At 42.6% G+C, this 24,124-nt stretch overlaps 1 protein-coding gene and 1 pseudogene across 6 annotated transcripts in view; both read right to left on the bottom strand.

The window, feature by feature from the left end:
• Positions 1-1,368, bottom strand: part of Nck2 (NCK adaptor protein 2) — a 131,535-nt gene extending 130,167 nt beyond the window's left edge. For 2 of the 6 annotated variants that reach the window (XM_021654266.2, XM_021654267.2), the window contains exon 1: positions 1,204-1,340. The gene's annotated coding sequence lies outside the window, so the exon portion shown is untranslated. Of the gene's footprint in view, positions 1-1,203 lie in introns of all 6 variants that reach the window. The other 4 variants (XM_021654268.2, XM_060369976.1, XM_021654265.2 and 1 more) reach the window with 4 other exon arrangements.
• An 11,222-nt stretch (positions 1,369-12,590) lies between these two features.
• LOC110540402 (small ribosomal subunit protein uS8-like) overlaps positions 12,591-24,124 on the bottom strand; it is a 142,850-nt pseudogene continuing 131,316 nt past the window's right edge.

Here is a 24,124-nt window from a genome sequence, read left to right as displayed (position 1 = left end):
AGTTCAGGTGTTTTGATAAAGTAGTGACCTTTAGACTAGAAAACCACTGTCGATAACTATACCAAAAACTCAGGCTTGAAACACACCTAAAACCTCCTCAAAACCCCTGTACTGGGTGAGGAGCAGAAAGAAGTCTCCTTGGGAGGGTACCAGCAAACCACGCCCACTGGTCAATGAGCTGTTTCATTTGCGGTCAACCAAAAAGCAGGCCTGTACACCTCCAGCCCAAACTCGGACCTGTTCGTCCCAATATGCAGATGCAAACTTGGCAAGATTAGCCTTAAACCTGCTAGCAAAATAAAAACCAAATAAGGGGGAAACTGCCCCGGCGTGAATGGGCTAAAGCGACAGGGCTCACTCCACTGGCAGCCCAGCTGGTCCCCAAGCTGTTCACAATACTAGTGTAAGTCACGTCTGCTACCCATTAACCACCACCCTCGCACACCTTCCGGGAGAATCGTTATTGTATATAAATTACAGCGTTTTGCAAATCAAACCCTTCCACACAATGCCAAGCTAACAGCACTCAAAAGGGGGTGCCGTCGGGGCATTAAAAGTCACACACCAAATTCTTGCAAAACCACTTGCTTAAATCACCCTGAATAAACCTGCGGGGTGGGGAGGAGGGCACGGAGAAACTTTGGCTCAGGGTTAAGTCTTGGAAATGCAGGGCAGGACACAAGGTCTGGAACCAGGCACAAAAGCGCCCTGCGCCGAGGTAAGGACCTCCTTTATGGAACGTGACAGCAGCTTTGTGCCGAATCACTAATAGTTCTAAATTCAGTAAGTTCTCCCCGGCCATCGCAGTCTCCCGCTTCCTAGCGCTGGGGCCCTCAGATCCCAGGCTATTCTTCCCAGGCACGCTCGCCCGGCAACCCGGCCACGGCTGGGTCCCACACCCGCCCGCAGGCCAGGGCTGCTGCTGTTCCCGAGGGCTTTCGGTCCTCGGTCCCCGGCGTCCGCCTGCGGAGGGCGCCCCACCCCCACGCCAGCTCGGGGCTGTGGAAGGAGAAGGCTCGCAAGAAGGTGTGTATCCGAGGTGCGGGTGCCCGGGGACGCCCAGGCCGCGGCGGGGCCGAGGGCACCGGTGGGGCGCGCAAGGGGACACTCTCCCTGGCCCTTCCAGGGCAGTCCCGGCCCTCCCGCTCCTCTCTCCCAACTCTATCGACCCGCCCAAGTTTGCAGCCCCCGTTGTCGCCTTACCTCAGTGCTCATCGCTCGCCGAGGCCAGAGGGCAACGGCGCGGGTCCCGGGGCGGCGGCCGCGCTGCGCCCGCCCAGATGCCGCTCTTTGTCTGCACCGCTCCCTCCTCCCGCCGCCGAGCGGACGCTATGCGACCCGGCGGAACCCGCCGGCCCGGGAGCCCCGGAGCCTGCCCGCCGCCGAGCCCTCCTCGCCGCAGCCGCCGCCGCTGCCGCCGCCGCCGCCTGCTCGGCCGCGCGCCCCGGCCTGCGATCCGCGGCGACGACCCTCCCGCGCAGCGCCCGCCTCCGCGCGCTCCCTGCCCGCGCTCCTCCCCGGCTGCCGTGACGCCGCCCAGGGGCCGGCCCAGCCCAGCGCACGCGGGGCGGGGGACCCACCTGGGAGACCCGGCCCGGCCTAGGGAAAGCGCCGCCTGCGGGCTTTAAACCGCAACCCGCTCTGGATCAGAGTTGGGGGCGGGCGCCAGGGAGAATACAGTGCCACTTCCAGCCAGGGAGACCGGGTGGTCTCTGCACCCGGCTGTGCATTGGACTCTTACATCGACCTCCCTACTCTCCCATCCCCACCCCCAAGCATTCCCACGGCACGCTCAGCATAGCAGGCCTGGTGTCCGTCAGAAAAGTGACTTACTAAAAATGTCACTTCCTCCCAGTAATTGCTTATGGGCATTTTCTTTATTTATTTGCCTTGCATCTATTTACTTTCCCATCCAGACACTTTTTTACTTCATTCTCCCAGGCGGACCACTTACTAGGAGAGGAAACCTGACCTCCGCTGCCTCCTAAGAGCCCAGGCCAGCTCTTTAGAGCCAGAGAAGTCTTCTTTATTAAGAAGGCTGAGAAAGCTGTAGAAGGAGCCCTCGCTCACCCAGCCTTGAGTGGTGGCTAACCTGCAAAGTAACTTAGAAGCCTAGAGCAAGGGAAAGGAACACATATGTCTTACACACCACCATCCAGATTTTTTTTTTCTCCAAGCTCCTTCACAGTTCCCAAAATGAAGCCTTAATACTCAAATGAATTCAGTTTTCTGGTTGGGCAGCTCACATTTTATGTTAATGAGATTCTGCCCTGGCTCCTCCTTATGAAAGCAGAAACAATTCACCCTAAGTGACAGGTTGCCTTCGTACTTGGCACTGTAGTCATAGCAGGAACTGACCTATGCCACTTCACACAGGTGTTTCACAACTTCTCTCAGCTTTATCACACGAGATGTTTACCTGCCTCTTAGGTAAAGAACCTGGCACATAGCCTGGCAGTTGGGCACTAGGAGGTATCAGGTATAAGATCAGGGTCTTCCAACTGGAGATGCTATCTCCATTTATCCTTTTGTGTAAACCTCATCTTGCTAATATCTAGCTTTACATTAAGGAAAGCAGAACTAGTTTAGCCCTATTTACAATTCATTTACTCTAAATAAGTAGGACAATGTGGACGCAGTTTTTAACCTTTTGTTTTGAATAGTAGCCTCAGGCTCCTCTCTCTGATTTTTTTTTTTTTTTGTAGGATTTCTACAGAGATTTGAACAAGATTGGCTCCCCTAGGCTCATACATATATTTGCATGCTTAGTACTCAGTTGGTGAACTGTTTGGATTAGGAGGTATATCCTTGTTGGAGGAGGAGTGTCACTGGAGGTAGGCTTTGAAGTTTCTTGGCCAGTGTATGTCTCTCTGCCTGCTGCCCCATGGATCAGGATGTAGCTCTCAGCTACATCTCCAGCACCATGCCTGCCTGCCTGCTGCCATGGTCCTGCCATAATGATAATGGACCAAGCTTCTGAAACTGTAAGCAAGCCCTCAATTCAATACATAGATGATAGATAGATAGATAGATAGATAGATGATATAGATATAAATAATGATATCTATACAGATAGATACAGATATATATGAGTTGCCTTAGTCACGGTTTCTCTTCACAGCAATAGAATACTAAGGCAGTCCCCATTGATATCTTGCATCTAAACTCATTAGCTTCTTCTCAGACTCTGGCCCACCTAGTTTTTCTTTAAACAGGTGGCTTTTTTGTTGTTGTCTAAAAGTCCATCATCTTGTTGTAAGGTATTTCATTCTGTTCCTTACTTTTTCTGCCTGCCTGTCTCTGACTCCCTGTAAGAAGTTGTCTTTGCAAGCATCTAAGTGCAGTATTCCCAAAGAAGATGTAGCCTTTTGTTTTCGTTTTGAGATGAATTTTTTATGTTGTATGTATGTGGTATGTATATATGAATGCATGATCACACATGTGTGCTGGTGTTTAGGGAGACCAGATGTTGACATCTGGTGTTCTCCCTGATTGCTCTCACTTGAACCTATATCTCTCTGATTTTGCTACTGTCGCTAAGCAGATTGCTAGGGAAATTTCCTGTCTCCACTTTCTGCCGTTTGCATACCTGGCATTTAGCTGGGTACTGGGAATCCAAACTCTGCTCCTCATGATTACAGGGCAAGTGATTTATCATTTATCATCTCCCTGGCACCTGCAATATGAAAGGCCATTTTTTTGTATGCTGCTTCCCAGTTAAGCTATAGTCTTAAGGAACTCCAGGTTATATGCACTCCCTGAAGGCTAGATCACCTCTTTTCCTTCCCAAGCCTGCTCTTCATCCTCTGGCCTCTGGCTTCAACTAGACCAGTGGTTCTCAACCTTCCTAATACGATGGCCCTTCAATGTAGTTCCTCTTGTTGTGGTGACCCCTAACAATAAAATTATTTTCGTTACTACTTCACAACTGTAATTTTTCCACTGTTAAGACCTGTAATGTAAATATGCAGGAGGTCTTAAGCAGCCCCTGTGAAAGGGTCATTCTACCCCCAAAGTGATCTCCATGCCTAGGTTGAGAGCCGCTGGCCTATCTATCGTCTACTTCAGCTCACAGAAGAAACCTTATGCCATCTTGATCTCTTTTTGACCCACCTCCCAGCCACCTACCACCCTAGAAAGTAAGCAGAGGGGTGTTAGATAACCAACCCGCAAACCCATTTAGTCAAAACATGATTCTTGATGTTCATGATTCTTAAATTTTTAACTGCACCTTCCCTTCCATTTCCACTACAGGATCTTGACATTTACATATACCCCAGCAATACTTGCTGTAGTGCTATTTCTGAATCTCGACATCTATCAACTCTAATGCCCATTTCACATCTTCAGAAACTGAACAGCGAAAGCTGGGGCAGAACTGTGTGTGCCTGCCTCCACAGCTCTTGTTCTTCCATTTTCAGAGTCATGCATGTTTTCTCATATTCATACTGGGTGTCAGTGTCATCTTAACTTTGCTAAAAATTGCTTTCTTTTGTGCTCTCTCTTTGAAAGAAAAAAAAAACTTCCCCCATTGCTCACCACAGTATCATCATAGATCTTTCTGTCTTTACATGTCAGAAGATTGGAACACTTATTCCTAGGAAGGCTGGGTAATCAGCTCTAAAAGACCTATACTGAGATTCCGGGGCTACCTTAACAAATTATATGAGACAATATAAATCAGTTTATCCTTTCCACACTCTGAAGTCCCAAAAGCCCCAGAGAACACCCTTTTCTTACCCCTTCTGGCTGTTCATGGCTTGTGTAGCTTCCTTCTGATGTCTGTTTCCTACTCTGTGCTAACATGCCCAGTCCCCAGTCCTAGACCATCATTCCTCTTCCCTCTGTCTAAAGGCATATGCTTGGATGGGGGTCCATTCTAACATAGGAAGGTCTAACCATTTACAAAGACCTCTTTTTAACTAGGGTCAAACTCACATGCGATAAGCAAATACATCTTTGGGGCTACCACTCAAGCCACTGCAAGGCCTACCATGGAGGACAGAGTTGTTAAAGCTTGTTTTATCGAAAAACATACACAGTATACAGTTCTGCATTCTATTTCAGTTGTGTATTCATTCTTTTACCATTAAAATGTCTTTGATAACTCATTATTGAAAGAGAAAAATATAAACCTTTAAAATCCCATCAGTGTTCCTATAATTTATTTTCTAAGGTTATCTTACAATTAGCTCTGTCATAACAACTTTCTGTTTAACTCTGCTCACTATAAAGTTATTTGTTTCATTCACCCTACACTCCCCAATGTGCGTCACAATGTCATACCAATTTCTGCCTCCCTTCAGAATAGAAGTAGTTGGGAATTCCCTTTCCCTGTCCCTTCCTCTTTGAGACTTCTATTCAAAACCTCCAGCAGCTCCACCTTGGTAAGGTAAGATTGTGGATGCACCTGCAGTCAGACTTCAGAGGCTCATGGTCTGATGACAAACCTTGAAGCCATTAGATTCTGTGGGCCTCAGATAGTACAGTTGCCCCTCATATTCACAAGTGGTTATTTCCATGACCTCTTTCACCCACTGGGATACCAAAACCCCACAGATTCTCAAGTATCTTACACAAAATCGTATAGTGTCTCCATGTAGCTGCCAAACATCCTTCTACTTGCTATGAATAATCAGTAGATGACATGCAATACCTAATATGTGAACTAATACCATATATGTGTGTGTAAATAGTTGCTGTTGTGAGAAGGAAGGGTGCGATGGAAATGAACCCAGCAATTTCCTTCAGCAGCTGCTAACCCACTTGGTTCTAAATCTTGACTTACTTAGTACTACTTGGCATCCTTCTAATAAATTCTTTCGTCCTACTTATGGTGACTAGAGCCACTTACTCTTCTTACAGCTGAAAACCCTGAGTAATATTAACTGTAGGATGTTGGAGGTGAAAACAGGCAGAAGTTCCTCATGGAAGGTCTTTAGAATTCAGCTAGGAAGAGAAATGTATGTAAGGGTAGTAGGTAAGAGGAGAGTACAAATGGTCTTCCTGCTCAAGTGGATTTAAGGATGCTGGTGAGGATCCCAGGGTGCGGTCAGGAGATGAGGCAGTCAAAAGTAGATATCAGCAAACTCCTTTGGCACATATACCCAAGAGTATCTGGTTAAGAAGAATGGGCATAAATTATTGTTACTCAAAGAGGTAATAACTCTACTAGAGTAGACAGCATGGATGAGGAAATTATTTAGGAGAACTGAGAGGAAGTACTGCAGAGGTTTCAGCAGCTATTTGGATGTGGATGATCAAAGAGAACAAGAATGGAACATCAAAACTAACCTGAGTATCTAGAGGTAGTTAATTCTAAGGTGCTGGTGTCAGAAGTAAAAAAGTCAACATTATTTTGTGAGGCATGAGCCCCTGCCTCAACCACATAATATCAGTATTTAGCCCTATAATATAACTTGTGTGTGTGTGTGTGTGTGTGTGTGTGTGTGTGTGTGTGTGTGTGCATTTCCTGTTCATTATAGCCAACTTACTGCAAGCTAGGATTCTCCTGGAGGCTCACAAGTGATCAAGTGACAGTTTCTGCCCTCAAGTGACTTTTTGCTTGAAAATTATCTGTTGCAGCCTTAAATAGTCCTCTGAAATAATGAGACTGTCTTCTTTAACTGTGCCATCCATCTTGGATGGATCTAAACACCCTGAGGGCAGGGATGGAAGCTGATTTTCCTGTTCAACCCCAGATCAAGGCAGAATAGTTTATAAGTCCATCCTGACAGATGGACATTCCACCTTCCTAAAAATTTGCCAAAGAGAGCAAAGTTTGTAAGCATTGGCAAAGAGATGTGTAAAGGGCTGAAAGATTTTCAGAACAAATTCTAGTGGGATTATGGATGTATGAAAGGACAGTTGTATGACTCTTAAGATGTGTGGCAATTTCTTACTCAACCTGCTCTGTCTCATTTTCTTTTAGACTCAAGAGGAAACAATTACATTAGGACTTGACATTTTCTCAGTGACTAGCTGGAGTGTAGACCTCTCGGTGGAAGAGCTTTTGACTAGCATGCATGAGCCCCCAGATTTTACCCATAATACCACAAACAAATAACTACTGTAAATCATTTGTACAAACTCTCTCCCATATGAGACATCACCTACATACAATCAATGTGACTCTCCTACTTCTAAATAAATTGTTATCTGGGCTTCTGGAAACATCTATGCACATCTAACTATTTAAATTAAAGGAAGGGACAAAGCAGCCCTACAGAGTTGAAGATAGCTGGGTATGCTCAGCACTTACCACTCTCACAGTGTGCATTTTATAAAACTCATTTAGAGTAGTGGTAGATGCTGCAATGAAGCCTTAAACCTCAAAGGCTAACTTGGTCCAAAAAATAAAAATGCTTAGACATCATATTGTTTTGCATTGTTAGAAGCAGGGCAGAATTCATTTTGGACAAGAGCAATATGAAGAGAAAAGCTAAGATTTCTACTTAGAATTTCCACCTTCAGGTGATCACCATGTGTGCAACATTTCTGTTAGCCGCAATCAATCCTCAATTAATCAGAACATCCTAGAAGGAGCTTTTCTGAAAAATTACATTTCCATGTTGGTTAAAGAAACTAAAACTCCTATCAGCTGGAATATAAGTTGAATCTAAGGAACACATACATTGCAAACTGATAAGTCACCTTAGAAAACATAGCATTGTAAGGAGACAGGTCCTTTCCTGCTGCTGGGGCCCTCTGCACTTCAGAGTCACCATGCCACTACTAAATAGCAGAGTAAGTGGGATGTTTCTGAAATCAAAGCTATCTACCAAAAGTGCTTTTTAAAAGAGATAATACAATTATCCAAGAAGTGGCTAATGCCTGTAATCTTAGCATTTGGGAGGCTGAGGCAGGAGGTTTGTTATTTCCAGGTCAGCCTGAACTATACAACAAGCTCAAGGCCATCCTGGGTCACATAGGAAAAGCCTTTCTTTAAAAATCAAACAAACAAAAACATTTACAAGATTCACATTTTTTCCCAAAAATATTGAGAGAGATTTCCATTGAACGAGGGTTCCAACTAGCCAAGGTCTATTTAGCTCCCACTTGCATCCATATTTTAATAGGAAGGATTTTTAAAACATAAATCTCAACCAAATCACTGGCAGACATGGTCCTTCCTTAGTCCCACTCTTCACTGAAGAATAAGTAAGTCCTTCGGAACTTTGCTTTAGGAGTACCATGACACAACCCTTATGACTTTGCTGTTTGCAGTACTCTGCTCAGAGTAGCAATGTCAATATGTTGAAAGTTTTGAGACTAAAGACTTGAAGAAAAAGCCTGTGTAATTTAATAACTGATGGCCTGGGCTTATCTGGCTAGACATCACTGTCCAAAAGTCACTGTCCAAGCTCTGTTTTTTTTTTGGGGGGTTCCCCTCATTCTATGAACCTTCGTGGGGTCATGCAGCCAAGAATGCCTTATTGTCTAGTAATTCATGGTCTGTATGATAGTCTAACTGATTAGAGGTAAGGATGATCTTCTTGGATCCCTAGAGTCTCTCATTGACATATCATTCAAAGTGGGAAGATAATAATGCTTTGAAGAAAAAGCATGAAAGAAAAGAGAACTATAAGTAGCTATTTTAGTTTTCTTTTCTCTTTGTTGTTGTTGCCCTTTTAAAAAAAAATCAACAACAAACGAAAAAGGCATTGCTTTGTAGTCTAGATTGACCTCGAACTCACCATCTTCCTGCCTCAGCCTGAATACCTGAGTTATAAGCAATGTACCACATGCCCAACAAAATGTCAGTTTTAAATGTAAACATATTTAGATATGAACTACAGGTTGTCATCACTGATCTGAAAGTTCAAAGTCTAAATGCTCCAAAATACAAGACTTTATTAAGAGCACTAAGATGATGTTGTAGAAAACTCTACTTCTGACTTCATCTGAAGGTCACAGTCAAAATTCAGGTGCATAAAGAACAACAGAGAATTACCTTAGGTCTCTGAGTATCTTAAGCATGAATGAATTTTGTGTTTAGATTTCAGCTCCATCCTGAAGATATCTCATTGTATGCATGCAAATATTCCAAAATCCAAAAATTCTAGTGAAAAAGCAGAGTCAGCTTGTATTAGAAGTCACTAGGAACACTTTAGTCATTGCAAGCTGTCACCCAGGTGTCCTTCCACTTGTTAAGTATACTGCCAATACACCCTAATGAGAAAGACATTAATAGGACTCTCTTTATAGATCACCATTTACACGTGTCTATGCTTATAATGTTTGAAAGTAGCTGAAATGTTTTGTATGATAATTCCTACAAATATGAAATACTGACTTTTTGCATGGTATGTCCTACAAATGTGGACTATTTGCAAGGTGTCTGGACAATACAACCAAGAGATAGAATTTATGCTGATTTTAATATCCTACAACACCATTGTTACAATGAATTCTTAACAAAGGTACTGAGTCTTTATCATTTTTGCTATTTTGATAAAGTCATATGATGGTAGGGGTGGACCAGGGATCATGAGGTGCAGAAGGCACTCCTCACCGCCAAACTAGAAGGTGTGTGAGTTTCTCGTTGCTGTCTGACAAATCACCACGAGTTAGAAGACTATGCAACACAAACTGATTGGAAATCAGTATTTGTCTGTCTCCCAGAACGAAAATCAAAACATTCACAGGGCTGTGTCACCAGTCGGAGGCTCTGAAGAACAATCTGTTTGTTTGTATTTGCCTTCTCTAGCTTTTAGGTGACATCTATTTTCCTTGGCTGGTGGTGATTTCCTCAACTCCAAAACCTGCAATGGTTCATGTTTCTGACCCTGCTTCCACTCTCAAGTCTCTTTCCCTGCAGCCAGGAAAGGTGGCTAGTGGTTTAAATAAGAATGCCCCCTTTCCATAGGCTCATAAACTTGAAGGTTTGATGCCCAGTTGGTGGACTGTTTAAGAAGGGCTAGGAAGGAGGTCTGGCCAGGTTGGAGGAGGTGTGTCACTCTTGATAGGCTTTGAGATTTCAAAATCCAGTACCATGCCCAGTCTCTACTTCAGCTACTATGCCAGCACGATGTTCTCCTGCCTGCTCCTATGCTTCCTGCTTTGGCATGACAAACCCTCTGAAACTGTGAGCAATTAAGTACATTCTTTTATAAGCTGCCTCAGCATGGAGTCTTTTCACAGCAGTAGAACAGTAAGTAAGAGAGTGACCCTCCCTCAGGACTCATAATTCTCCAGGTGCCCTGGAGAATTCACCATCATTTTTCCTCTGGAGGCTTATGCCTAACTCAGCCCTGCAAAGTATTTTTGCAACATGTAACAAAGTCACAAATTCCAGAGACTAAGGGATGGGTACCTTTGAGGGGTCATGATTGGAGCATTCCTAATAGGACAGACTAAACACTAGAGAAGCTTCTGGGAGAGCTGTGGTAAAATGAAGATGCCACATACTAAGGTGAGAAGACAGAGGATGTACTGGCTCAGGTACATGGAGAGAGAAAAAATGCTGAGCACATGGAAAGAAGGAAGCCTCAGTAGGGTTATTTGCTGCAGCTTCTTCCCCCAGAGCATCATAGGCTGGGGAATTGAGGACACTTTCCTTAGTCTCTTATGAGAAACCCACTTCCATCCATGGATTACTCATTCTATCCCAGAACTTCTTGGAGGAAGTCATGGTTGTGCCAAAAAAAGTGTCACAATTAAAAAAAAATATTTAGGTCATAACCACAAAATTATAGGAAATACAGAGGACAGTAAATAATCCATCATAAGCAAAACCAAGTGCTCTCTCCAAAGAGGTTGAGGGAGAAGATGTAGTTTTAAAGTGGCTTTTGAGACTCCATACAAGGGCTTTGGTTACATTGATGTATTATAGTCCATTTTTATTGCTATTTATATAGAAAGCTGAGTGCTTGTGGTTTATTTTGGCTCATGGCCTTGATTTACAGTTGAGGAGCCACACTGGCACTGACATTTTTTTTGACAGAATCTTAAGGTGTCACAAGGTATTCATGTGGCAAAAAGATAGAGAATGTACTTGTATCTTTGGTCTCTGCCTATTATTATAAGGCCACCAATATTCAATTGTGATGGCTCCCCTTTATTAACCAACTCTAATCACTGGCCAACAGCCTTGCCTCTTGGCACTATGGTCAGATTAATTCTCCATTCTCACAATTGCTGGTTAAATTTCAGTACAGGAACCTGAGAAGACACAGTCAGACCACAGCTGAGCCACACCAGAGTGCTTATCCTTCAGATAGAAGCTCTGATAGTTGTTTGTTTGTTTGTTTGTTTGGTGTCTTTCTTTTTCTTTTTTCCCACTCTTCTCATTGGGCTATACATATGGCCCAATTCAGTAAGAAAAGAAAAAAAAAATCAAGTCTTCTTCCACTAAGTAAAATAGTGCACTCTCTGAAACTGTCAAATCTAGAAACAGACCTATATCTAGTAAGAGTTATTGACAAGACAGATAGTGGGCTGGGGAAAGGTCGGGTGTAGAGGAACCTGCAGGTGCTGGTCTGGGATTGCCTGAGGTGCTGCATGGCCTCAGCTGTTAATGCCCAACAGAGAGACACTGACAAGCAGAAGCGACTGGAGACTAATGTCAAAGCTCGGGGTCCAGCTGAGGCATCTTGAGGCCAGGGCCCTCAAGCTCTTCAGTGTGCATATCAGGCCTCCCACACTGTCAACTACGGCTGCCCCTGTGCAATTTCTCTTCCAAGAAACCCCTGGCTTTATAAAAAATTAAAAAAAAAAAAAACCTGTTGTACACATACATGAGGTTTGATGTACCTTGGACCCTTAAACCTCAAGATGCCCATAATATTTACAGAGGAATTCCCAAAATAACACAAACTAGCAGGGGGAACATCAGTAAATTACCTTTCCCATCCAGTTAATATGAGCAGAGGGCACAAATGCAATGCTAATGATGATTCCAGTCTAAAACCTGTGCTAATTTATAAACAGCAAAGTAGCTTCAAAGAAGACAGTGTTGCTACTTAATTCAGATTACTGTGGGAGCTGTCAGCACCCACCACGTTCTTCTATGGGATCTTAGCCAGCGGCATTAGCTAGACTGTTCATTCCCTCATTTGCCAGAGCCTCCCATCCCAAGCCTTGCTTACCCTTGTTAGTGCCTCTCCTCGCTAAAAGAAGGTGTCTGGATCCCAGGAAGCAGAATAGTGGCACTAGGAAGTTAAGCACCAATGAACCTAAAAACAAGCCTATTGACAACTGCCTCAGCTCCTTCATGCTTCATGAACCAATTCTGGAGAATGTTGTATGTCTCTGAAGGTTCCCCAGCAGACTTAGTCTCAGCTGCCTCTTGCTTGGCCCTTGGTTACCTTCTTTTCTTTCTCTTACCTATTACTCTTCTCCTATACTCCCTACAGCACCCACAAGTCTTAATTTACTTGTTAGTTAAAACAGAATAGATTAGAGAGATTGAACAACATGTTGTATAGTTCTGCAGGCTAGAAGTCCAAGGTCAAGGTATCATCAGTCCATTTGAAGCCTCTGTCCTTCCCACTGTGCCCTCATATGGCTCTTCCTCTGCACAGACATTCCTGGCATCCCTTTGACTCTGTATATCAGTTCTATCAGAGTAGAGTTCTGTCTTCAAGGCCTCACTTCATGTTTGTCACCTCTTTAAAGGCTTCATTTCCAACGATCGACACCAGAGGGGAGAGCTCCAACAAGTACATCTGAGTATGAAGTGTTTCCCACAGAACCATGAGTGTGAGCTTTAGTCCCTGGCCAGCAGAGCTAATTTTGGGAGTTATAGGATGTCAAGAACTATGATCTAGCTAGTAGAGTGCTAGGGTGGGTCCTGAAGATGATGACCTCTTCTGGTTCTTACCAGAACTCTGTTTCCTCTTCTGCTCAAATGTGAATAAGCCAGGCTACAGGCTCTTGCTGTCCTGGACTGATCACTCCCAGCTGCCATACCTTCCTACTTATTGGTAGACTTCATTGCCAGAACTATGAGTCAAAATAAATCCTTCTTTTAAGTTGCTTCTGTTCCAGTGACCATGGGGGACACAATGTTGACATCTACCAAATGAATGTTTATGCTCAAATCCTTATCTCAGCATTAGAACTCAAATGAAGACAGCTACACCACAATTCAAAGTTTAAATAAAGAACATGTTCACACATACACACTCATACTCACCTGATTTGGCAAATCAAGGATTTTGCATATCCCCAAACACTGCTGAGCCTGCCAAGTCATGTTATGGGCAACCTCAAATAATACCATGTAAGAAAAAAGTATAAAAGAGTAGATGGGTCTTTCTCCTTAAAAGGAAGGAATGGGGCCAGAGCTTCACTTTCTCTGTGTCCCCTTCTTTCTGTTTCTCTGATACCCTTGCTCTACTCAAAGGCAGCTGGGTGTGAGACTACTTGAATGATAGGGGGAAATCCAGGAGACAGATCACGAAAGGAAACAGTGGCTGGGAAGGCCTATGTCTAAAGCAATTCAGACAACACTTTCAGTTTCTTCCACTGTGAGCGTATCTTTGTCCTAGTGTTGGGTCCCTAAACTAGTACATCTTCCAAGCTGGGGCTGGACCAAATTGCTGCAGTGATTTGTATGTGCCTAAACTGCTATTATTTTTTAAGAATATGTGCAATGTCATAGTGATGACTAAAATGAAATTTTTCATCTTGCCAGGCTGCTGAATACATTGTAGCCCTTTTTTAAAAAATAGAAGAAATTTAAACTACATACATAGCACTAAGATACCAAGATCTAAAAAAACAAACAAACAAACAAACATTGTTTGTGCTTTGAAGTCACTGTTCTGTGCCACAGCCAGAGACATGTGTATATCAGCTTACTATCCTTTGACTGCAGCACAAAACCTGTAACCTATTGCCTCTGAGATAGGTTATGGCTTCCTTTGGTGGTCCCCCCAGTGCCCATAGCTCTTTGATTCCAGCTATTTTCCTAGTTCCTCTTCCCTGTTATGCTCCTTTCTACAGCCAGTGTTTTTCATTACATTCAAGCAGCTTTTCTTGACTCAGCTTCCTCATCATCTCTTTCTGGATTCTTTGCCTTCTTTTGTAATGTTACTTCCTTTAAAAGCCATCCGAGGACATGGAGAAATGTCTAGGTGGGTAAGAGCAGTTGTATAAACCTAAGGACCTGGTTTCAGATACCAACACTCGTTTAAATTCTGGATGTGGTCATATACATGCCTGTAAACTTTAACTGAAGCATTGCATGCGTATGTGGAGGGATACGGGAGGATTTCTGGAGCTTGCTGGCTGCTAGCCTTGGCACAGGTTCAGTAAGAGACTCAAGCTTAAGGAAAGAAGGCTGAGAGTTAGAAAGCAGGGTTCCTGAGTCCTCCTCTGGCCTCTGGATGTGTGGGCATACTCATACACCACACTCACATAAAAGAAACCCAAATAACCAGACCAAAACAAAACAACAACAATAACAAACCCCATCTAAACTAGTTAGTCCTTGGCAACTTTGCAGGGTTCCCCTTGATGCAAAGCTGTCTAAGAGTCTAGAAAATCTAAAGGGGTGCTGGTCCTCGATGCTGGGCCCTGGGCCTGGGGAGCAGGTGCACTGATACCCAGCCCTTCCTGTGGCACCATTCCCAGGCATGTCTACTACCTGAAATGCCACTGGTCAACACAGTCTGCCTAAATACAGGCACAAATGCAGGACTCGAGCACTTCCTAGAGTTGCCTTAAACCATGGTGGATGAGATTCAATGTTTGATAAATATCCCAGCTCCTTCCAGCTTCAGGTAATTCTAGATTTCTCCAGTGAGTTAAGGTTCCTAGTAGTTATCTGCTTGATAACACACCTTAAATTGATACTCATACTTTCCATTTCTCTCCTCTTCCCCATTGACCAGGCTTCCTGGGTTCTCTTTCTCAAATGCCCTTTTACTCTAAGCCTTGTATCATACTTATGGGGGAACCCACATGAAGATGCTCTGCAGACTGAAATCACCTAAATTGGAAAGGACAATTTAACAGCTGTCCAGGACCACTTGATTTGTAATTCCATAAATTGTAATTGACACTGAACTAGCTCGAACCTAATAGGCCACTACTTTGTGCTTCTATTTCAGTTGTTCTCAACCTGTGAGTTGTAACTCTTTTAGGGGTCAAACAATCCTTTCACAGGGCTTATCAAAGACCATTGGGAAACACAGAGATTTACAATAAACATGATTCATAACAGTAGCAAAATTATAGTGTAAAGTAGAAATGAAAATAATTTTATGGTTGTGGGTGACCACAGCATGAAAAACTGTATTAAAGGGTCTCAGCATTAGGAAGGTTGAGAACACTATTTCTTTATGTAAGAGAGCAAATTTTCGTGATATAGTATTCCTAAGGATTCTCCAGACACAGCTGTGCTGTGAAAAGGAGAAGGTGTTTATAAGCTCATTCACATTATGAGGCTGTGTGGGCAGTGAAGAAGATACTGTTCCTGTTGAGAGATGGTTCTCTACGGAACACTCATATCCTGCGCATCTTATAAGCAGAGGCACTGGCACCCTTCCTTCCTTGGCCTGTCTTCTAAAAATGCTGTACAGCAGAGAGTCTTGGAAAATTGAGATGTGTTTCCCAAAGGACCAATAGTGGCTTTATTTACTGTCTAATGTAATAATGGTGAGGTTTCTTTCCAATGCAATGGCTGCACAAGCTTATTTGCTTTGGCCTATTATAATATTCAAGTACTGTGGGCTCTGAATTCCTCAGTGGGGATGGAGACTCTTTGAGTGCACAGCATCTACCTGGGTCATTCTGCATTACCTGTGGGACTCAGGAGGCCAGATAGCCAAGGACTAAAGTCAACATGACTCTCACTCTGAGACCTAAAGGCTATCATGTTGTGTTTTCTCCCCCCCCAAACATGCATAAAATTGTGAGAAGTTCCCTTTATAGCTAACAAACCAGGTGAGATTTAGTATTTATTAATGTTTAGGCTTTATTAATGTTTAGTTTTTATTAATGTTACTGTATCCTGTGCCATTGGTATTAGCAATAAAATGTAGTGTGAAAGGAGACCGGGTAGTACAGTGCTCACTACTGCAGGAACATGAACTACAGTAGAATCTAAAGACCCAGATCTAAGATGCTTAAGCCATTGGCTTTGAGTTTTGAGATTAATCAAATGTTCATATTTTAGGTAGAAAAGGATATAGATATTGCTTTTTTGTTGTTCATTATTATTTCTTTTTCCATTTTCTTTCTTTTTTTGTGACAGAGTTTCTCTATGAATTCAGGTTAACCTTTTATTGCACAATCCTGCCTTAGGCTTCCAATTGCTGGATTACAGATTTCACCACTACACCCAGCTTCTGCTTTTATATATGTCCTAGGGGAAAAAAGAAATTTATCACTGTATGACGTACTCACCATAGACCTATTAGAACAAGACAAAATTCAAACCTCGGGATACAACCCACCACAAACAATTGTACTGAAATGTAGCAAAGTCTATTCAGTGAATGACAAGAACAGTCTTTAAAACAATAATAACAACACAACCACCACTCCCATAAAATCAATGGCCAGAATGTGCATGGGCAACATATTTGCATAACAAGCCAGGGCTACTTGCCGAAAATAAAAACCCACGAATGTTTTTTTAAGTGTTGGGTGATACCGGATAAACTGACTTTACAAGGGCCATCTTCACATTGTGAGGGTTCAGCTGTTCACAGCAAATGTGAGTTACAGACTGTGCTTTCAATATCGAAGGAGCTTACACTAAGGTCATGAATCCACATGGCTACTTCAGACAAGTTGAAGTTATTATTATTGTGTGCTAGAATAATTTTTAGCAAAACTCACAAATGAAACAAGGCTACATGAGTTTTCATGTCTTAGAGATAGTTTTAAAAGCTTGGCAATTTAAGGTTCCTTTAGGATTAAACTACAGCTGAAATGTTAGCTATGGAACAGAAGGTCTGCTGTCAACATGCAAAGCCAAGGAAATCAGACTGTTTCAAAGCTTCATATACTTTGGTCATACGCTGCATATTTCCTTATCTGACTAATAAAAACTAATCTGTTCTTATATTTTGCATTGTGCAAAGATATGTTTGAAAAGTATCTTCTTCCAGTGGTAAAATTGTATTTAACAGTCATCAAGTAAGGCACAATATCATTTTCATGATACTGTCATATATAATGTACTTTCCTTTTTCTATATAAAGTTTCTGAGTTAGTCTAGGTATGGTAGCACTTACTTGTATTCCCAGCACAGCAGAGTTTAAAGCAGAAGAACCAAGAGTTTGAGACTAATGAGAGCTGTGAAACAAATTCAGGGCCAGTCTGGAATACATAGTAAGGACTTCCCTCAATTGAAAATCTCTTCGCCAATATCTCTAATCTGTGTCTAACTGAAAGTTAAAGCTAATTAGGAATCTACTGAAATGTTTTTAGTGAAGCAAAAATTTAGAATAACTGACTAGAATAATATTTTAGTCTCTCTGCTGTGTGAGATTATCTGCAAGATAAAAAAGATTCTGAAGAATCCTTACTTCATACAATTAGAATATTCTGTATTCCTGCTGGGTGATGGTGTAGCATTCCCAGCAGTCAGAAGGCAGAGGAAGGCAGATCTTTGATCTACAGAGTGAATTTCGGGACTGCCAATGCTACACAGAGAAACCCTGTTTCAAAAAACAAACAAATAAATTTAAAATCTACATTCCCAGAATTTAGTACAGAAAGTGAGATGCATGTATTACCTCCCAATTTCTATGTGTCATAACACTAGAGTCTTGAGGCTTCTGGGCACAAATCTTCATGAGTATAGCTGTGTTTCTGGCAAAGGGTATGAACTTTATTGAGACCTGCTCTGTGCAGACCATGGCCTTGTTTGCAGGATTGGAGCTCATTCCGGATACTGCAGTGCTGATCAGCTGTTTATTAGAGGTTACTATTGTATAACAGTTTCCTCTGATGTTGAATCATTCCATCCTCTAGAAAAGCTCATTAAGACAGGAAGTGAATAATTCAAAACAGTTTTAGGAAGTCCCTGCAACTAACCAGATTTATTTGGCCCCTCCCTCTCCAAGAGGTCACTTGTCTGAGGTCACTCTCAGACAAGACAAACTTCAAAGACTCTGCAACACGCCAGGAAACCTGGAAGAGGCAAAGACTAGCTGAGTCACAGGAAAGGATATTTATTCTTAAACCTGCTAAGCTGCCTGCAGGCTGTGCAGTGTGCTCTAGATGTGATCTGTCATCTGTGCCAGGGTGGACTTTGGTGATGCAGCTGTCTTTGAGTCATTTCTTTTCCTGTAAGTATCCCCTCACCCATACTCCTGTAGTAACAAAATAAAACTCATTTTTTTCACCAAGTTGGACTTTGGTGATATCTGTACTTTTGTCTGCCATTGGGGTGTGTTGTGAATCTTCTCAGGAAAAGTCTGTCACACAATAGTTAACTTTCATGGGTCAGCTTAAGATGGTAGCTGAATGTCATTCAGTAAAAGGAAGGCTAAGCTAAGAGTTTCCATACTGGAGCAACAGACTTTCTATAACTTACCTCTTCCATGTTCTATATGTAGGATACAAGTTATAGCCTCTTAATCCTGAGCAGTGGAAGGATATTATATAAGGAACCTTGACCCTGGGTCACTGATGTCATCTGGGAAACCACTTACCAGAGATGAGGACACTCATGCTTCTATAACCCAAAATTTCCTGATCTATACAACTTCCTACCTAGCAGATACCAAAACACTGACTCAAAGAGTAGGCTGCTGTAGTTTTTAAGTTCCCTTTCAGACTCATGTTGATGGTAGCAAGAGATGGAAGCAGACAGGGCCTTTGGGAGGTGACTGGGTTAGCAGGGCTCTGTATTACTGCATGATTCAGCCCTGATGGATGGATACATGGGTTATGAGAATAATTGCAGTAGCTCTTCCTGGAAGACATACTGTCTTCACCATATGCTGTCTAGTTCTCTGCTCTGCTATGACCCAGGAGAGGGTCCTCACTGGATGCTGAGCTAGTGCCAGATCATGAGATAAATAAGCTTTTATTCTTCATAACTTATCCAGACTGTGATAGTCAGTTACAACAGAAAACAGACTAAAACACAGGAGTGGATGGTGGGTCTCACCTATTACCCAAATGAAAAGGGAGCATATATCTTGCTGGCATTTTGTAGTCATCCAAATCAAGCATAAGTAGCAATGGCAGTAATTGGGGGCGGGGTGTCCAGTGTTTCCTGACAGGGAGCAAATAACAACATGCCTTACCATACCTGGAAACTGAGCCCCACTTTACTCAGTGTAATACACAAGAGGTGCTGAACTCCTCTATAATCAGTCCTTGCTCTTGGCTGTCAGATCCTTACCACTGCATATAAAAAGACCTTGTAGGGGCAAGAGAATGCCTCCCCCACATTGAAGTTAGCTGTAGCAGGTCAGCTGCTGCTGGGCCTTTCCCCACTGGCCTCACTGCCTGGCTTGTTTCCAAAATAACTAACTGCTACTCCTTGGCTTTCAGGCCTGTTACCTGAACTGCTACTGAAAGTGCCCACCAGATCTCTGGAAGACCCAAGTCTCCACTTTACCTATAATCAACAGCATTGTGAAAAGCCTTGTGGGTGAAGTTTGATCACCTGTCAGTGGTGACAGCCAATAAAAGCTGCATATTGGGGTCAAACAAAGTACTGGATAGACAGGTGTAAAAGTGTTCATTGAAGAGGAAAAGTGAGTCCCATGTGTTAACATGTCTCAGTGTGCAGAGTAGACAGAAGGGAATAATAGTCACCATTTAAGGACAGGACAGTTCTCACTGGTTGTAAGGATCACCCACACAAGGATGCTGAGCATTATCACCTGAAACGTGTGTGCTTCAAACTCACTGAAATGAGTGTTTCATTCATTGAAAGTTCCCTCCCCCCACACACTCCACACACACCAACAAAACAAAACAAAAACAAAAACAGTTTAATTGGGATTTCAGCCAGCCTCCTGAGATCTAAGTAGATTTTGTTGACCGCACTGGCAGGAGCAATTGACTCTCAGTGAGATTTGAGCTGCAGTCTCTCTTCACATGGCTGCTGGGGCAGGAACTTCTGCCAAGCTATTCTGAGGCCGTGCACACTAAGTGAAAAAGCAGGACTATTCTTAGCTCAATGTACAAGCTTCTAATACCCTAAAGCCAAGGCTAAAGATCAGAGTAAGATACTGGGTTCTTCCCTTCCATCTGAATGTTCCCTCCCGGGCTTTAGAAATCATCTTTGACAGCACAAGATGAATTCTGAAATATGGTAAATAGGTATTTATCCTGCAAACAGTTAACAGTGAATCTGCAATCAGATCCTCAATAAAATCCAAAGAGAAATGAGAATCCTTCTCAAGCAGCTCCTTACACATTTCTTTCTTACTTCTCAGTAGTTTCAGGACACAGGAAACACCTGGTCTCCTAATCTCTTCCTGTAAGCTTCCCAGGATCTATCATTCCACTTTGAATGCCATCTGGAAGATCCAGTCTCATGGAATGAGCTTGGAGATAAAATGAAGGAGAAACCTGAAGGGTAGAGCTGTGGTGATAGAGGTAGGACAGAGCTTGGATACTATTCCTTGCATGCCTCAAGGAATTGCTAAGCATCTCCATTTTCTGTTTGTTTGGATTTTTTTTATAACCACAAATATTACAAATATTTTTCACTTAATGGGCTGTACTTCCTTTAAGTCAATGTGGTAAACAGAAATTCAAATTTTTATTACTGACAAAATAGAAAATGAAGTTTGTGTTGTTATTTTCTGATAAAAAAAAAAAGTCATTCCTGAGTTGCAGTCTATGATGTATTTGTAGCTAACGCCTCTTTCACTAGATTCTCCATTCAGTATGATAAGGATGGTTGAAGTGAGAGTTTTGGTTTCTTTTAGAATCCAGTTATATTATGTGAATATGTTTTTGTTTTAATACCAGATGTGGGATAAGAAGCTTCTTCACAGCAGGTGATTATGTTGCCTCATGCAACAGCAAGGGTGTGATTTTTTTTTTTTTTTTTTTTTTTTTTGCCAGCTGCAGGTAATTTACATTTGGCATTCTGGGAACTCTTGGGAGGGCATAAATTCAAAGAGCCCCAAGAGGAGCAGGAGCCCACTTTGAAGAAGAAAGTGTCTGCTGCTCCTGGTTGCTGTTGTTACTGTTTGTTAAGTGGTCATGAGCAAAGAGATAAGAAGTTGGAGATATCCTGTCAAGGGAGAATGGACGTGCCCCAAGGAACCTGACAGTCCAAATCAGCAGGAAATAGTCTAAAGAGGTCTATATCCCCTTTCTCTTCTAACCTTCTTTCCTGCCTCTTTACTGTTGAGGATTGGAAGGGATTGGAGTGGAGAAGGGTGGTAGAACCTAAATAAAATAGCTAGAAACATATACCAACAGAGAGTCTTCCACAGAATGCCCCAGGATGGAGCACTGAAAAATTTTTAAAAAGAAATAATTCCAGATCAGGTCAGCCAGATCACTACCATCCTAGATTTTTTCGCTTCTCTTATATTATCCCTCAAATGACTAATTTTGTGTTTGATGATATACCATGGTCCGAATGTGTACTCTACAATTCACATGTTGAAATCTAATCTTCATAGTAATTGTAACTATCGGCATAGTTAACTTTAGTTACCAAACTTGACACACATGGGAAGAGAGAACTTCAACTAAGGAATTGCCTCCATCAGATTGGCAGTTCCAAGGGTGTATCTGTGGGGCATTTAAGATTTTTCTAACAGTTGTATGAGGGCCCAACCCATTATGGGCAGTGCCATCCTGGGGCAGGTAGTTTTACTTAGGCAGAATAAGAAAGCAGGCTGAACAAAACAAAGGGATCAAGCCAGTAAGCAGTGTTACTCCATGGTCTCTGCTTCAGTTCTTGTCTAAAGTGGTTCTTCTTTCCTTCCTTCTTTCCTTCCTTCTTTCCTTCTTTCCTTCCTTCCTTCCTTCCTTCCTTCCTTCCTTCCTTTCCTCCTTCCTTCCTTCCTTTCTTCCTTCCTTCCTCCCTCCCTCCCTCCCTCCCTCCCAACCTTCCTTTCTTTTTTGTTCAGACAAGATCTTTTATGTAACTCTGGATGGCTTAGAACTCACGGAGATTCACTTGGCTCTGCCTCCTGGGTCCTAGGATTAAAGGTCAGGGTTTTATCAGAGCAACAAAAAAGCAAACTGGAACAGTTATTCAGAAGTGCTCCTTTTAAAAAGTGATTAAGTTGTGAAGATCTATCTATCTATCTATCTATCTATCTATCTATCTATCTATCTATATCTATATATATATCTATCTATCTATCTTTTTGTTTTTCAAGACAGGGTTTCTTTTGAAAATTCATTTATTTTTTTATTCATTTTACATCCTGGTTGTAGCCCCATCCCTTCTCTCCTCCCAGTCACACCCTCCCTTCCTCCCCCTTCTCCTCAGGAAAGGGGAGCTCTTTTTCCCATCCACCCCAGCTCATCAACTTGTACCAGAACTGAGCATGTTCTTATCCTCTGTGGCCTGGAAAGGCAGTCCCACCATGCAGAAGTGATCAAAAGCCAGCAAGTGAGTCCTTGTCCAATGCATTCCCCACTTCCCTTACTAGGTAACCACATGAAGCCTAAGCTGTCCATCTGCTACATCTTTCTAAGGTGGCCTTGGTCCAATCTGTGCATGGTCATTGGTTGATGCTTCAGTCTCCACAGGCCTCTCTGGGCCCTGGTTAATTGGCCGTGTTGGTCTTCTTGTGGAGCTCCAAGACAGGGTCTCTCTGTGTAGCTTTGACCAGGCTGGCCTTGAACTCACAGAGATCCATTTGCCTCTGCCTTCCCAAGTGCCAGGACTACAGGTGTGTGCCACGTTGGCCAGCTGTGACAATCTCTTGAGCAAAATTAATACATGTCTCAGTTCATTTTGTACTGCTATCGCAAAGCACCACAGCTGGCTAACTTATCAGTAAAAAGGTTTAGCTCACACTGGTAGAAGCTGAAAGTCCAAACAGCATAGCACTGGCTCTGGGTATAGACCTAACATTCCAGTTGGGCAAGTCATTCACCTGGCTAAGGGACCACCCTTAAGGAAGGCATGTTCACCTTAGGCCATGATAAAGAGAATAATAATTACCCTTTAATGAGATAATGTCTTTTTGTTCCCAGAATTCCTATCCCTAGAGCAGTTGCTTCAGAGCCACCATAACCTTTTTGTCCTAACTCAGGAAGGCTGTAATTTGTCCATTTTCTTCTCTTTCATTTGGGCACAGCCAGGGCCTAGGTATACCTTTTCTGGTTCTCTGAGCTTCCTTTCCCTCTCCCTAAAGCTCCTTTTCCTACCATGTGGCTGCTTGTCTGCTATGTGAGTGTGGCTGACTTACATACTGGCTTAACTCAAACAGCTTGTTTCTTTCCCCGTCTCCTACTCTGGGCAGATGCACAGTTTTATAGCTTGTCACTCAGGGGTTTTTATTTTTAAATCCTAGTAAAAGCATCTTTTAATAATAAAAATAAAAATAAAATGAATGGACCTTGAGACTGAATAGAACTGTGTAATAGATAAATGCCTTAATTAAATATGAAAATAGAAAACTGTTACTTTGTTCTTTTTATTTATCTGGCTTCGGTAGCAAATCATCTGATTTGCTTTCCTCACATTTTGTTATGAATTAGGTTTCTCTTCTAATTTGGGTCTAAATATCCCCTCCCACTTCCCAGATGCCAAGAGGAAGCAATTTCTTTAGCCTTGTACCCCACCGCGATGTGCTGCCCTCTCTGGGCCAAGTAACAGTGCTAAGTGACTGTGGATGGAAACTTCTGAAACTCTGAGCAGAAACAAGCCTTTCTTCTTCCAAGTTGATCTTCTTTGTATTTGTCAGGGTAACAAAACAAAAACAAAAACAGACATATACTATCCATACATGTGGTTCTCTGTACATAGCCCTGTAGGTCTTAGTATTATTGTTTATATGTGTATAGATGTTTTCATTCTCTAGAATTTTAAGTAAGATCTAAAGTGAATGAAAGTATATTCTTCTTTCTCAGACTCTAATCTATTTTGACAGCCTGCTCCCCACCTCTCATTGGCTAGTCATCTGTCAGGCATGTGCCTCTCTCTGGACTTCACTGGCTGCTTTGAGCAGGGGCTAGTCCCTTTCATTTTTGTTGTTGGCCAGTAAAGCAAGAAGCA

The sequence above is a fragment of the Meriones unguiculatus genome, chromosome 16 (genome assembly GCF_030254825.1).
Source record: "Meriones unguiculatus strain TT.TT164.6M chromosome 16, Bangor_MerUng_6.1, whole genome shotgun sequence".
NCBI classification, from domain to species: Eukaryota; Metazoa; Chordata; class Mammalia; order Rodentia; family Muridae; genus Meriones; species Meriones unguiculatus.
The sequence above is the reverse complement of the archived record's forward strand: the minus strand, read 5'-3'. Positions and strand labels throughout refer to the sequence as shown.